The sequence below is a fragment of the Phlebotomus papatasi genome, chromosome 2 (assembly GCF_024763615.1).
Source record: "Phlebotomus papatasi isolate M1 chromosome 2, Ppap_2.1, whole genome shotgun sequence".
NCBI lineage: Eukaryota > Metazoa > Arthropoda > Insecta > Diptera > Psychodidae > Phlebotomus > Phlebotomus papatasi.
The window spans coordinates 102,962,241-102,979,600 of record NC_077223.1 but is presented as its reverse complement, the minus strand read 5'-3'; the positions used below and the strand labels follow the sequence as shown (position 1 = coordinate 102,979,600).

General features: G+C 34.9%; 1 protein-coding gene across 3 annotated transcripts in view; it reads left to right on the top strand.

Annotated features, from left to right (window-relative positions):
• LOC129800497 (methylcytosine dioxygenase TET) overlaps positions 1–17,360 on the top strand; it is a 173,584-nt gene that overhangs the window by 89,490 nt on the left and 66,734 nt on the right. The gene's annotated exons all lie outside the window — the stretch shown is intronic.

The following is a 17,360-nucleotide window of genomic DNA, read 5'->3' as shown; positions in this document are numbered from 1 at the left end:
TTGCTTCGAGGCTCTTGAGATATCCATTAAGAAAATACCAGTTAGGAATATTGTATCTCACGTGTAATTTACGATGACGATATAATTTTCAATATCATGGCAGAATTATTCAATTTTCCACAAGTCCGCAGTGCAACTTGGTAGAAATTTATGAATATCTCTCTCTCGGTAACTTTAATTAATTCAACTGTGTGAGCTTTTTTGGGGGGAATGTGGAGAGGAGAATTTAATGAGTGTGAAACACTTTTGCACATTTTTGCCAATTATTCCACCTGCGAATCCACTCGATGGCAATAAAAGCACAAATATCACCTCTGTGGCTTTTCCTCCAACCACCATCGGGAGCTTTCCCAAGCTCTCCACTTGGCTTTTGCCCATTGTTCACCCTCCAGACCCATTTTACCATGAACTTTTGTCCATTGTGCTAGAGATTGTAATGAAAATTTTCTTAATTTATTGCTCTCAACCCTGTGATTTTGGTGCACAATACAGCCTAAACTAAACTACTAACCTCTGTATTTATAATAAAATTATATTACGCGTAATAGTTTACGCTGAAAAACAAAATATTTAATTCCAAAAAGCAGGTAAATATAATATCTCTTCGGAGTTTTTGAATTTGATAACAGCTCGTTATTGAGTTAAAATGCTTAATATCGAAGTTAAATGCTTGCATTCGATTTTTTAGGTTATGTTTGGCATATTTAAGGTTATGTTTGATAGTCCCTCTATGTCTCTGTAAAAGAATTTCTTATATTCTAGAGCAGAGGTATGCAAGAACCGTTGAAACAGTTGAAACCGAATAAACGTCAAAATAAGTTTGTACAGATAGCGTTTTGAGCATTGACGTACAAGTTTTATTTGACGTTTGTTCGATTTCAAACGGTTCTTGCACTCCTCTGTTCTAGAATATTGAAATATTCAAAAAGCCCAAGTGCTAAATCGAATTAAGTTTAACCCTCTAACGGGTAAGACCGCCTCCAGGCGGTCCTCGGTAATAGTCTTATAAACATCTCTTGAAAGTTTGAACTCATTTTGACTTTTCGTTTTGTTGCTATTCCCAGTTTTGTGTGACAGGTCAGAGAAAAAGCAACAGAAAATATTTGTGCAAAAAAACTCATTTCCATTTTCCATAAAAATACCGATTTAAAGTTATCTGACAATAATAAATTTATTTTTTACTGAAAGATATGTCATCCTATTTTGTATATTTTATTTAAAAAATTTGAAAAAACTAAAAATGTGAATTTTAGAAGCAAAAAGAGTTTCAAAAATTTTTTATATTTTCTCACCTAGCGCCTAAACTAAAAAAGATAATGAAGAATGTATGGTTTTTTTTACTTTATTGGACCATAATTATCCTAGAAAACATTGTTTTAGAACTTTTTCTCGCATATTAAAGAAAACACCGTTAGAGGGTTAATATGTGGCGGTCTAAATAGAAAGGGAACTTCATTTGAATATTTGAGGTTATGAATTATTAACAATTGAACGTTGTTTTCGATCTCTGCTTTCGATCTTCTGCAACTCTGCCTTCGAACATTAATTCCTTCGAATAATGTGAATTATTCTTAAAATATTTTCACAATTATCACATAATTATCATTAATTTACAATAGGCTAACCAATATTTAATAAAAATGTGTAAATTTCTTAGGAAAAATAAAAGAAAATTCACATTATTCGAACACTGGTAAAAATAAAAGGATCAAAGGAGAATGGTCAAAACAATATGGGCGCTGGTCCCGGAATCGCCACAAACGAGAGTAGGCGCATTTTATAGGTACTGATATAAGATAGAAAAACTGCCGGGACCCAGGACGATAAACGCTGGGAGTCCTTCTAAAATGGCCTTTATCCTTCCGAAAAATCGCTGTTTTGACAACGAATTACGCAAGAACTGCTAAAGCGATCTTGATGAAATTCGGTATAGGGTCAGTGTATGACTTAAAGTTTTTATCCATGCATACCACCCCCTCCCTCCACCCTCCGTTCTGATAGCCCCCATACAAAATAGGGGCACTTTACCTTATAACTCCTTTCTAAGACGATGTAGAAAGCTGAAATTCGACAAGGGAATAAAGCTTAGGGAAGACTTTTAAACCATGTATAATATTTCCCTTCTCTGTCCCCCTTTCTGGTAGCCCTCATACAAAATGAGAGCATTTCACCTTATAACTCCTTTCTGAGAAAAGATAGAAAGTTGAAATACAGCTTGGGAACAAGTCTTAAAGAAGACTTTTTAACCATACTGCCCAAACTCTTCGTCCATCACCCCTTCTGGTAACCCCCATACAAAATGAGAGCATTTTACCTTATAACTCCTTTCTAAGAGGAGGCAGAAAGCTGTAATTCGACTAGATGTCTATAAATGCATATAAAATCTAGAAAATTATTGTTAACGTTATTAGTTATTCATTTTTTTCATTCTTTTACAAACCAACTACTTCTTCTCAGAAAGGAGGTCAAAATGTTCTCATTTTGTATGGGATTACTAGAAGGGGTGGTGGAGGAGCGGGTTAACATGTATAGTTGAAAAGTCGTCCATAAGTTTTGTTCCCTTGTTGAATATCAGCTTTCTACATCGTCTTAGAAAGGAGTTATAAGGTAAAGTGCCCCCATTTTGTATGAGGGCTACCAGAACGGAGGGTGGAGGGAGGGGGTGGTATGCATAAATAAAAAGTTTAAAACATACACTGACCCTATACTGAATTTCATCAAGATCGCTTTAGCAGTTCTTGTATAATTCGTAGTCAAAACAACGATTTTTCGGAAGGATAAAGGCCTTTTTTACAAGGACTCCCTGCGTTTATCGTCCTGGGTCCCGGCATTTTTCTCAACCTTATATCAATATCTTTAAAATGCGTCTACTCTAATGTTTGTATGAAGATGAACCGGCGCCCATATACTTTTGATCATTCTTCATCATTGTAAAAAATAGTTTTTATGCTCTAGAACTGTTCCTCCATGGTTTAGAACATTGATCCCAGAACAAAAGTTGTTACCTATACTAATGTCTATCCAATGACATAGGTCCCGTTCGTGGCGATTCCGGGACCGGATTTGACCATTCTCCTTTATCCAAATTTGATCCTTTTGCAAAAGATGGATCAAATTTCAAACTCTGAATGAACATTTATCATTACAGAACATGTTAATTTGATCCATCCTTTGCAAAAGGATCAAATTTGGATCAATTTGACCCTTTTATTGGTACCTATGAATGCATAAACGTTCGAAGGGAGAGTACTTTCCTCTACTCTTTTCTAATCTTAAAAGATTTATAGTATTTATTGTCCCATTCCTTAATAAATTGAATATAGGAGAAAGGCTCATAATTTTGTCCAGTTTCTTATTTTGGACACTTTGAGGATAAAATTGGACACTAAAAATAAATTGATTAAAATGATGGATTTTTATTCCAATATTTGATGAATAATGAATTCTATCTAAATATTTGTTATTTTTGGAAGATTTTAACACTAAATACGTTAAATTTTGAGTATGATTTGAGTTGAAAATTGGAAAGTTTCCGGGCTTCTTGTGACATTCTACGTTTCCCTTACATGAACAGGAAGAGGACTTGGTAAGATTGGTTCATGAAATGAAGAACAATGGGCATCCTGTTGAGGCGGATTAGCTGTCCAAATTTACAGCCAAGTTGTCCAAAACAAGAGTCAAATTCACCTCTCCATATCAATTCATTTTTACACGTATTAAAACTAATTTTAGTAAAAATGAGATGATAAATAGTTTGCCAAGTTTCTAAACAATCCTTCTGAAAAGAGAGTAACAAAAAAGTCAATTAGTATTGAAAATATCGCACTTCAAACTTGGAACATCGCTGCTTATAAGCAGACTGGACAAAATTATGAGCCTTTACCCTATTAGTGCATTTGTTACTCTCATGTAGATTTGAGGTTATTTATAATGTATCCCCCGATATACTCTGAGAACTTCAAAGATTTCTATTAAAATTGCAATATTTAAGAGAAGTTTGTGTATAAATTTAAAATTTTATTGGAATGGTACGGTCAGTTAGTTATACTTGATGAAGATTTAAAACACGGATTATGACCTATGTTTGGATTAATTCACTCTTTACTTCACAAACTTTTGTGAAACAAACAATTACTTTTGTGAAGTAAAAAGTGAATAAATTCAAACATAGGTCATAATCCGTGTTTTAAATCTTTAAAATTTTTATATCTAAATGCTACTGTAACAATAAATGATATTTAATTACACTCTTTGGTTATATCTTTTAGGTTATGTTTGATTTATTTATCTGACTGTTACATCTCTATTGCTTTTCTGGCAAAGTCAAATGATGCATAGAGATTTCGGTACTTGAAATATTGATTTTTCATCAATTTATAATAAGAAACGTCTAATTATTGTTACAAGAAATGTGCTTCATTTGAATTTTTTAGGTTATGTTTAACACATTTCACAAGATTAAGCCCATTTTTTGGTCTCTTTAACTAATTTTTAATTTTCTGAATGCTTCTTTTCAAAACGATTATTTTGATTTAAATTAAAATTTAAAATATTTAATAGTTTCAACGACAAAGCTTTCTGATTTTTTGTTTTGAGGTTATGTTTCGTAAATTGAATTGAAATTAATGTTTTTGTATATATATGAAATTTCAATTAAATCAATTTAAGAGTTATGTAATTAAACATCACTGATCAAGTGAAAATGGGAGGTTATGGGATTAATGTGTGCTTTAGCTGAAGAAAGTGATTTATTTTCAACTGCTTTAATTCTATAATGGTCCTCTATATCTAAGAACCTAAACAACTTGGTAGATTTTAGGAGAAAATTAATACCAGAAATGAAATCACTGATTTGATGAAACAAGACACAATTTCTGCATAAATTAAATTACCCAATCAAAATTTCATTTTCCATAATATTGGGTGCGATGTATAAGATGGAAAGATGGTGAAGAAGGAAAAAAAACTCGTCAGGTTTTGATTAAATTCCAAAATTAGCAATTTTGTGAAAATGTTGAAGTCGCGAGAGAGTGGATGAGTGCTGCAAATTGGCCCCATGGGAGTGGGTGACTAAATGAGATGGGGTGCTCCTCATCCTATTGGTCCCAGAAACAGCATCAATTCACTAGGATTTTAATTTGCTCCAGCAATTTACTGCCATCAAATTGCGAATTGCCAGCATATTTTCTTGGCATTCTCTCGATTTTGTATTCTCTAGCCCAGACAATTGTGCACACCTCAACTTTCCCGCTCTTTTTCCGTGCCCTTCCTCTACAGTCAATGGTTGTATTGCACACATACTCAACATTTATTTGGTGTTTCAGTGATGAGGCTGAAAAGAAAAAAAAAATAGAAGATTTTTCTCGAAGATTTTGTGAAGAACAAAAGGGGTATTCATATGGGATTTCACAATGCACAAGAAACATTTCACTAAACTTGAGAAACTTGAAAGAAATTTCCCCGGAGATCTTACAAATCTTACAAATTCGAAAAAAAATTCATGAACCCCAAAACAAGAAAACCAGTTCATGTTTCAAATGTTTAATTTATCAAATATCGTAAAACCCAGGAAATATTCAAGTTGAACGAAACTCTAAAAACATGTTCCGACAAGTGTAAGAAACCTTTAGGTTTCTTAACACTAATAACCCTTATGGTATCACGAAACTCGAGAATCTTTAAAGTGTCATGAAATCTGAAAAACCTTCAGGATTCGAAGAAATCAGGAAATCTATATAAAGTAACACGAACCAAAATAACCATAAAGTTTTCTGAAACTTGATAACAGAGGAGTAAACAAGTCTGCCACTCATGATTCACTTTGTGTGCCGATCAGCACGATCCTGGAGACTGATCGTGCAATCAGCGTGATCTTGGAGACTGATTAGCACGATTTGCCATTCTGCTACTCACGGTTCACTCGTTGGATATAGTTATTCACCCTCTGCTTTATAACTTTTCAGAGGTTTCGCGACATTCAATAAACCTACAGAAAACTACTCAAAATGCGAAACCTTAGAGACGTTCATGCTTCATCAAATCTCAAGAAAAAATCACAAAACTTAGGAAACCTCCTGGATTCACGAAACTGGAGCAACTTTCAAGAGATACGACACTCAAAAACCTTTCTCTTTCAAGAAATCCTAGAAACATTCCCAGAATTTCACGAAACTCAAGTAATCTTCATGCTTCAAGATAGAAACCTTCAAGAATCAATACATCCGATAAATCAGAAAACTTAGAATACTCCTAGGATTCACAAAACTGGAGAAATTTTCTGGCATCACAACATTCAAAAACACTCTGGTTTCAAAAAAAAAAAAATCCAGAAACACGAGTAATTTTCAAGCTGCAAGATATTGAAACATTGAGACTTGAGTAAATCCGATAACTCTTCATACTAGTATTAAAAAATCTCTGGAGAAACCTTCAGGTTCTGGGTTCAAGATACCCAAGAAATCTTTTCGCGAAACTTGAATAATCTTTAAATTTCAAGATACACCTTTAGAAACTACCGGCTAAGATAAATCCGATAAATCTTCATAAAATATCCCATTACTGTGAAAACCCCTCAGGAATCACGAAACTAGAGAAACCTTTAGGTTTCACGAAAAACAAGAAGGCTTCTGATTTCACGAAATTCTAGAAAAATTTCAAAAATTCCACGAAACTCGATTAATTTTCATGTTTTAAGATACCGTTGAAACTTTCGGGTTTCGATAAATTCGATAAATATTTCTGGGAAGTCCTCAGGATCTACGAAACTGGAGTAATCTTCAGGTTTTACGCAACGCAAGAAGGCTTCTGGTTTCAAAATACTCAAGAAATTTTCTGAGGATTTCGCGATATCCGTGAAGTCCATCTAGTTTCATGAAACTTAAACGTACAATTCGGAGTTTATCAAGTCCGATAAATTTTTATAGAGTATTGCGAAACCTAGAGATTATCTGATTTCACGAAACTGAAGGAACCCTAGTTTAATGAAACCTAGAAAACCTTCAGAAGATTTCTGAAGACTCAAGAAATTTTCACAAACTGAAGAAATTTTCCAAGAAATCCTGAATAAATTTTGCAAATTTTGTGCAACAAGAAACTCTTATCAGTAATAAATGCATTGAATAGCCCCTTAATTGGTGAAGAAAGATTTTGAGGAAGATGAGCTAAGAACATTAATGTAAAATTGAAATGGAAATATCGCTTCTCGGCCTTACGGCTAAGATCAAAGTGTAGCTGAAAGTTGAAATGGAAATTTTCAGAAAATATTGCAAAACTCGAGTAATCTTCATATTTTCCGAGCAATACAGGCTTCATTAAATCTGTGCAATATTTATAAAATATCGCGATAGAAAACTTTCGGGTTTCTGACAAAACTTTGAAATTTCTTGGTTCCCAGTAGGAAACCTTAGAAATCTTCAAGCATACGCTCAAAAGCTTCATTAAATTCGAAAAATACTAACAAGATATTGCGGAATGTAAGAAATATTGAGGTTTCACGAAACTCCTCAAACAGTACAACAGAAACTTACTAGTTTCATGAAGCGCGAGTGAACTTAAAAAGCTCTTGACACTAAAAAAAACTCTCACAAACCCCAAGAAACTTTTTAAGAAATCCTGAAAAATTTCGCGAAACATTCGAAGAAAATCCTTTGTCAATGACAAATTAGAATGAGGCACCCCTTGGTGAGGGAAAATTGCGAGGAAGATGAGCTAAATGCAAATTGCCTTGCAAAAGTGCCGTAAATGCAACACGCACTTTAGGATAAAATTGCAATTTTTTTTTGCTATCTTGCTTATAATAAAGCACAATGAATGTTATTAATTTTGACTTGGCCACGAAGAAATAATTAAATTTGTCTTCTTGGGAAAATTTATTAGTTTTTGCCCAAGCCATATTTATGGATATTTTTTTCCCTTATGGCAGTTTTGTGTCGTTGAAAATTCCGCGAATCGCGGAGAAAAGATGGTGCAGAAAAAAACGGGCGTCCATGGAGGAATTTTTGCATTAGAAATGACTGGGTCTGGAGAAGAGCCCAGTCAGCGATAAATTGGCGCCAGTTTTTTGCTGTCTTCCACTTGCCCCATGAATCACCCATTCCCAGAGTGAGAAATGCCGCGCGGCATGGGATGAGAGATCCAGGAGAGGAGAAGAGATGATGATAGTTTGGATTTTTCGACACTAAAGACCCCGATGTCACAAGAAGACTTGGGAGCTCTGGGTGCAATAAAAAGGTAGACAGAGAGAGGTTAACCATGACCTATCCCAAAATCCAATGATAGGGAGAGAGTTGTATCTTTGGTCGGATCAATTTGCTTGAGGAGAGAAGGAGAAGCCACCGGCAGAAAAACCCTCCTCAAATGATGGTGATATAAAACACACAAATAAAACGGATTCGCACACATTTATTGCACGCGCGTCTCTGCCACCATCCTGTCCCACCAGAAGAACATCTGTGCTCTGGCAAGATGAAGAGTTTCACTTTTTATATACCCACAGATGCTTCCCCAGAAGCATTTACTCCAGTCACAATACCAAAATCACCAGGGAAATGTTTGTCGGTTTGTGTCTCTCGTGTGTTCTCACATCACCATCTTTCATCCTCGGCCGTGATTTTATCCTTTTCGCCACCTTACAGCTGATGATTCTGCAGATGAAGGACCGATTTTTAGCAAAATTCCAAGTAGAATCTTCATTCTTGTAGTTTTGGTGCGATTTGAGGTGGAGGCGCCTGGTAAAAGCTCTGCGAAAGCTCTAAAATCTGTACCACTGTAACAGGGGCCCATCAAGCCTAATAAAAAGTGAAGATATTTTTCGCTTCTCCTTGTAAAAGTTTTGCAGATATTGCACCGCGACTTAAACAAATTTGCTCGTAGTTCTTGTATTATTTCGGCGAACATTATGAAATAGGGTGAACTTTGGAAAGTGGGACACTTAAGAAAAATTTCAATTTGAAATACATTTTTGAGTTGGATAAATATTTATTTTTTTCTTTTTCTTTGCGTCATGGGATTCCTTGTGAAGTATTCTAACAGAATTTTCACAACTTTTATTACAAATTTCGACTGATTAATTGGAAAATTCAAACAATTGAGAAAAGAACACATTTTAAAAAGATGGACAAAATTTTGGAAAGTGGGACAAAAACTTTTGGAAAGGTGGACACAGATGGATATTAATGACAAAATAATTTATAAAATACGTACAAAAACCAATTGGTGTGGTTTTTCTGCGCAATACTTGCATTGGATGGTTGTATGGTTATGCCCTTTTTCTCCTAGTGACGCTCAAGTAATCCAAATTACCAAGAACTTCCTGGACGTACCAACAAAAAGAGGTTCCGTAAATTTCAAACAGGCGCGCTGCAGTGTCCAGCAATTACATCTTTGATGAGGATACAATTTTTAGTACATTTCTTTACCCAAACTGCCCAGGTCCATTTCCAGGTGCTTTGGAAGTACTGCAGTACTTCAGTACTTGCCCTTTTCCAGGTTTTCCAGGTATTTTCGCTGACCAAACTGTCAAACAAGGTGGTCTTGGGAATCTGGATGGCTTTGGTAGCTTTTCTCCAGGAGATTACCTCCTTAACAGCTGCTACTGTTGTTGCAACTATATCTCCGGATACTTAGGGATGGTTTTCTTCCTTGTTGATGTGATTTCACTACACAAAAGTACCAAATTTATTCACAAAAACAACTTGTCCATGATTTCACAAAAGTTGTTTTGAATGCAACACAAAATAAAATCACTTTTCTCTCTTTTTAACTTAAATATTTCACAAATATTTTTTATTCACATTTTAAATGGATGTATATCCTTTAAATTTCACTGCGCACTTAATAATAAATCACAAATTTTGCCAAGAAATCAAGCAAAAGACTTTGAGATTTTCCTATCAACTTCCATAATAAATAGAGAAAATGACAGCTACCGCGTTAAGGTTACGAACATCACGCATGCAATACATTTTTCAAATTCTTTTTGCAAGTCACTCTTTTATTGTTTAGTAACGCCTTTTGCATTTTTAACTTCTCAAATAATCACAAAATTAGGATTAATATTCATTTGATCGAAAATTATAATATTTAATTGGTTTATTATCAAATTTTGAGGGAGGTGTCCCACATTTCACATTGCTTGGTCCCACTTTCCAAACTGTCTCACATTCCAAATTTTACCCTATGTATTTTTAGATAGCTTTTAATGCACGATTTCGAAATATATCAGACTGATAAGTCAATTCTCTTTAGGAAAAAACTTGCCAATAGTCTTCAGTGCCTCTATGTAAAAACAACTTCTGCACATTAGGAGAATTTTTTGTCAAAATAGAACATTTTGAAGGAAATCGTTTGCAAATTGTACAATTTTGAAGGAAATCGTTTTCAAATTGATCCATTTTGACAAATTTTTGTCAAAATGATCCATTTGACCGTGGTGTCACATATAAGATTAATATTAATATTAAGAAAAGCCAGAGAGAGAGCTATATAGTACTCAAAATTTCAAATGGAATATCACGTGTGTTAGAAAGAGTGCACTCTAGTGGAGTAATACGATTAGCAAGATATTACTGTTCGTATTAATTGCTTTCTGAATCGTATTACAGGCAATTCGAGCAATTTTCCATGCGTGCCAACTGTGATTCGGTCAGTTTTCGAGCGAAACAAGAGAAAGAGGCAAGATAAAACACTTGCTATTCTTTGTTGGCATTCTCGCAGTTCAGAAAGTATTATTCTTAATATTAATCTTATACCGTGGTGTCACATTATAAGATTAATATTAATATTAAGAAAAACCAGAAAAAGAGGTATATATATGCACAATTTCAAATGGAATATCACGTGTGTTAGAAAGAGTACACTCTAGTGAATTAATACGATGAGTAAGATATTACTGTTCGTATTAATTGATTTCTGAATCACAGGCACACGAGCAATTTTCCATGCGTGCCAACTGTGATTCGGTCAGTTTTCGTGCTATGTAGTGCTGCCAACTTCGTACGCAGAGGGGAAATGCGAGAGAGAAGCAAGATAAAACAATTGCCATCTTTTTTTGCCATTCTCGCAGTTCAGAAAGTATTAATCTTAATATTAATCTTATATGTGACATGGTTAATATATGACATGGTCATGATATGCACTGTTTGCAAAAATTTGTCAAAAGGACGTTTCTTAGCCAATTTGAGAGAATTATTTCCACATTTTATATGAAAAAAACATTGTTTTGACAAACTCTGAGAAATAATTTGATAACAATTTCCATTTTGAGTACATAACAGAGTTCGCTTTGTTCACAGAAGAAAATGTGTATAGTATCTTTACCAAAATATGTTTTTTTTTTTAATTTTAATATTGAAAATATTAAAAAAAAATTGCAATACTTTGTAATTTACTAATTTTACTTTTACTTTAACCTTGAAATTCTTTACACCTAAATTCGTTTTTAATTATGTAATGATTTTTTTAATGGAAAAAAAGAGCAATTGCATGGACTGGACATACTTATTTTTTAATGGGTCCCAGTCAAAATCTCGAACGCCAAAATCCCGAAAGCCAAAATCCCGAAAGTGCTGAAATCCCGAAAGCCAAAATCCCGAATTCTTAAAAGTATCATAGCTACTCCCATGATTGTTGTTGGCAAAGGGAAATCTTCTGTGTCTTGGGAAATTATTCTAAACATTTTCCTCCATATAATTTCATGTCTATAAGGATTTTGAACATTCTGGATTTTGGCTTTCGGGATTTTGGCTTTCAGAATCTTTGAAATTACTCTGCGGATTCTGACAGAGAAATGTGTTGGTATTTCTAACTTGGATCAACCCTTGTTTAATACTGAATAGATAGATAGATAGATTTCAGTTTATTCCCTGCCTTTTGGATCCAACGATCCTTTCTTAAGAAAAAGAAAAGCTTTTGTGAGGAGGTGTTGACCTCGGGGCAGGCCTAGAACAATATGACTGAAACATATTCAGAATGATTCCGTTCGTTCCGTTTAATAATAACCTTTCGAAGAGACAAGTCCACTCCAAACCAAGCCAATCTTATTCGAAAATCTATCGGAAGACTAAAGTACAAGTTCACATACTCGCCGCTTTAGCGCTGATTGTTGTGCCATTTCGAAATTCAGTATTCATGACACACTTCAATCGTCAAAAATTTCAACAAAAGTGCGAAAACGTTTGCTGCAGTTTAGTGGAATTTCAGAATTGCAGAACGTTTTAATTGCAGTTTCATTAAAAAGATAGGGTGAAAGGACGTCTATTGACACTTTAAGAACTCGTGTCAGCACCTATTGACACCCTTCTCTGTACCATTTGGGATATGAAATTTGAACATCTCTGTTTATAGTAAAAGGTATATTACAGAAAAAACGTTATATTACTTATATTTTACTAGATATATTACAAATTTTCAACATTTTGATAAAAGGGTCAATAGGGGTTCCCTGTCGAACAGACGTTCCTTCGACCCTAAATGTTCTTTTGATAAACTTGCTCACTTTTGTGTAACTCATCGATTTAAACTTTCGAACTTCCAATGAGTTTTTAGGTAAGTTCTCTTTTATTTAACTTCGAATCGGTACAGTATACACTGGTAAAAATAAAAGGGTCAAATTGACCCTTTTCCAAAAGATGGATCATATTTGACTCTTTGAAAGGGTCACCAGGAACCCTTCGAAAGGGTCACGGTTTTGACATCTATTTAATTCCGGAATAAACGAATAAAAAAACAATGAAAAAGTGATCTTTGGTGTTCGCTCAGATGAGAGAAATATGATATCAGTAATAAGTTTACAATAAAACATGATTATTCGTGATAAATGTGCATACTATATTTCAAGTGATACAAAAGTGAACCTTTCAAAGGGTCAAATACGATCCATCCTTTTGAAAAGGGTCAATTTGACCCTTTTATTTTTACCAGTGTAAACCTCAACCGGAGAGGGCTTTCAAATCGGGAAGTTTATTACTGTATGAGAGGAATTTTGCCTTGGAGCGCCTTGGGTTTGATCGCAAACACCTTCCTAAAGTCGCAGAAGATCTACAGGCGTAGGCTGCTAACCTGGCTATTTTAAGTCCACGACCCCAATATAGAGACAAGCGGTTGAAAATGAATGCATGAGTGAATTAATGAATGATCAACTTGTCGGATTTTTCTTGAAGGTTACCCAGATGGACATTTTCGTCTTTGTAAATTACTTTGAAACATTTCTAGAAATGATTTCTCAAGGTCAAAGGTTTATTCGTTCCAGATAGTGTATTGCTCAACCGATTTCTGCAAGTATGGGTTTATTTGAAAGGTCTTTGTATCCAGAATTTAATTCGAATCCTTGCCTATAAATGTTCCATGCTTCTCTGTATATATTCAACAATTCGTTAGTGAGTAACCTCTCAGAGTAAATCAATATTAATGATTTGATTAGTGTCTAGCTAGAGTTCTTATCTAAATATCGGTTCTATCCAATCAAGCAACTGCGTCTGATTCTCTCTTCTTTCATTCAGTGGCTGTTTGTGTTTCCAAGCACCATACGTATTTATTACATAATGTACTTATTGGATCTCTCCCAGAATCGTGTATGTGTGGGGTATTTTATGAATATTATGTGGGGCTGATTTGGTTTGTTTATTGCAAAACACTGGGCCACGACGGGGTTCATAAGTTCAGGTGCAGGCTGGCAGAGAGATCTTCCGTATGTGACGCCTCGGGAGTCTGTTGGTGTGAGATTCATCATCTCCCCAAGCCCCCAAGATTGGAAGCATGCCACTGAAACCACGCGGATTCCATCTTCATTCTCTCTGCGGGAACATTCAATGAATGAGGTAGATTCCAGGCTTTTGATGTGTTAATAGCAGACTCAGCAACTTCATCCAACATTCATGTGTCTCATTAGTGACACGGACAGGTGATTTATGCTGCAAATTCCACTGTTGACTTTTTGACTCTCCAAGGGAAGATGGTAAACTCCAGCTGATGGAGAGATTCTGTCACATCCTTCTTCAGGAGTATTTTCCAGCAATTTCACTTTTTTGTGCCCACCCGCGAAACGTCTCTGTGATCCATCTTAATGAGAGTCACGTATTTTATTTATTTGCATCAATTAAGAGGCCATTCTTTGGCATTCGGGTGCTTTTTGTTAATTCTATGCCGGTTCACATATCTCAGTGAATATGCTGAAGAGCATTCGGAGAAATTCAATGGCATTTACATAAAACATAATGAATGCTATTGAAAAATTGGAATAAAAAAAGGAATTTCAATTCTCCCTCTATGGCAAAATACCTTATCCAAAGTAAACTTGGAGAAATCCTCCAAGATGTTAGTTTTTAATTTATGCATTTTAAAGCTTAATAGCATCATTGTCTTCACTACAGCATATTTCACCCAGAGATGGGCAAAAATTTCATTATGTGCATACCGCGAAAATGTCGATGGTATTCTTCCCTGTGGAATACAATTTTGAGGGAGGATCTTAAAGGGGATGACTCCTTGCAGAGGAACACCTTTGCGGCTTCTCGAAGGACCAAAAAAAAACATTTCACTAAAATTTTCAACTGCTCTCAATCGCATGCTGCAAAAAAGTGGTGATCATTTCCTCTCGCGACTTTTCCTGCTGGCAATATAATCGTATAAATCATTTAGTCCTGGCGGTGGATGCTGTTAACGTGTTCCCATAAATTGCGTTATTAGGAGTTATGGGTTGGTTCGTGTGTGTCTGAGTTGGGGAAATAATAAATTTTGGATTTTTGTATTGATTTCTGCGCAGAGCACTTCTGAGTGGATGTCAGGACGAATTTTGCCATCGGCCGCCTTCGGAGTAGCCTTTTCTGCTAAGGTATAAGTATATTCTATTTGGCGAAGGGACTCTCACTCCATTCTGGATGGTTTGGGGTGGAGGTTTTGCCAGGGGGTTGGTGAGATTTTCACCACCTTACCAGCCGCCCCCAAAAAGCGCCACGCTTAATGGCCTGCTGCAGGAAGAACTGCTCGGCTCTCCTGGCGTCCCTATTCTTCATTTTGCACACTTTTGGCAAATTTTACTTCTCAATCCCAAGTAGCAAATTAACTAAAGGACCTACAAGGGACTTAATAAAATTCTTTAATGCACCGCACCGGTTCGAAGGTTAGTACACCAGGAATAATAATTTAGAATTCTTATTAAAAGAAATGACAAGAAGTGACAGCTTTGCGGATTTCTCGAACTCACGTTCGATTATATTGGTATAGAATATTCCCCCATTGCAAAAGAAAGCGGAATAGGAATAACAAGCGAAAAATTCCTTGGAATTTTCCACTATTTTTCCTTAAAAAATTCCATAGGAATTTTCCATAATAGGTTCCAAGGAAAATTTAATGGATTTATGCTGGATTTTTTCTGTAGAATACATCCATGGAAATGCTCGTGGAATTTATGTGGATTTTTCCACCAAAATAAAATGGAGAAAAAATGAAGCTGTCACATGCACCTCATGATTTTACTTCCGAATTTTATAGAAACGGCAAAGATTACGAGGATTATAATATGTTTTTATAAACCAGCAATAACGAATTGACACTTTGAGCAATAAAAAATTATTTTATTAAAAAAATTTTTTTTTCCTAAAATATATATTTATTAACATAAAAACAGCATTATTTTAGGTTGGCGACCTATTTAATGTAATCACTTCATTATTATCTACACGAAACGCAGCATCGCATAATTAATTATATTATAATTGCCACATGAATCACTAGAAATGTTTGCGGAAGGTTTGGAAACAAATTTTAAAAGTTTTCGCAACACCATTTTATTTGTTTGACATTTCAGAAAACTAGTGGAAAAATCCATATAAAACACTATGGAAAAATAGTGGAAATTTCCATATGTTTTTTCCAGCTTATCCCGCGGACGTTTCACGTGTGAGTTTCCATATAAATCTTCCGCGGAATACCGCGGAATTTAACGCTGGAATTCCAGCATGTCGTACTAGTAAATTCCATGGAGCACTATGATTTCCATGGAATTTCCGGCTTTAAATTCCATAGGAAAACTTAGTGGAATTTTAGCGTCAAATTCCAGCGATTTTAGCCATTTGGACGCAAGTTTTCCATTGGAATTTTTGCGGAATTTTGCTATGGGGTCTCTTTCCTTTGAGCGGCCTAGATCTTCTTCTTCTTCTATTTTATGTAAGGCTGTCAGACTCACTTGGTCCTTACAGTAGACTCCCCATAGCAAAATTCCGCAAGAATTCCAATGGAAAACTTGCGTCCAAATGGCTAAATTCGCTGGAATTTGACGCTAAAATTCCACTAAGTTTTCCTATGGAATTTAAAGCCGGAAATTCCATGGAAATCATAGTGCTCCATGGAATTTACTAGTACGGCATGCTGGAATTCCAGCGTTAAATTCCGCGGTATTCTGCGGAAGATTTATATGGAAACTCACACGTGAAACGTCCGCGGGATAAGCTGGAAAAAACATATGGAAATTTCCACTATCTTTCCATAGTGTTTTATATGGATTTTTCCACTAGTTTTCTGAAATGTCAAACAAATAAAATGGTGTTGCGGCAACTTTTAGAATTTGTTTCCAAACCTTCCGCAAACATTTCTAGTGATTCATGTGGCAATTATAATATAATTAATTATGCGACGCTGCGTTTCGTGTAGATAATAATGAAGTGATTACATTAAATAGGTCGCCAACCTAAAATAATACTTTTTTTTATGTTAATTAATAAATATTTTCGAAAAAATTATTTTTTTTTACAAAATATTTTTTTATTGCTTAAAGTGTTAATTCGTTATTGCTGATTTAGTAAAACATATTATAATCCTCGTAATCTTTGCTATTTCTTTAATATTCGGAAGTAAAATCACGAGGTGCATGTGACAGCTTCATTTTTTCTCCATTTTATTTTGGTGGAAAAATCCACATAAATTCCACGAGCATTTCCATGGATGTATTCTATATGAAAAATCCAGCATAAATCCATTAAATTTTCCTTGGAACCTATTATGGAAAATTCCTATGGAATTTTTTAAGGCAAATAGTGGAAAATTCCGAGGATTTTTTCGCTTGTTATTCCTATTCCACTTTCTTTTGCTATGGGGCTCTCTCTCAAATGGGCATTTGGGGCGAAATGTCATCCGGTTTATCGATAGAATTGAGCGTCAAAGCCTTTGTAAATTCCACAAAAAGCGCTCAATTATGAAGAATCACGATAAAATAGGAAGAACTACAGCAAATTTGAGCAAATTAGCTTCATAATTAAATGTGAAAATTGTCAACTAAATTTTTCGCTCGATTGAAAAAGATCCGATTGAGCGAGAGTCTACTGTAATAGTAAAAACTCATGAAAAGAACTAAGAAGTGTAACAGACAA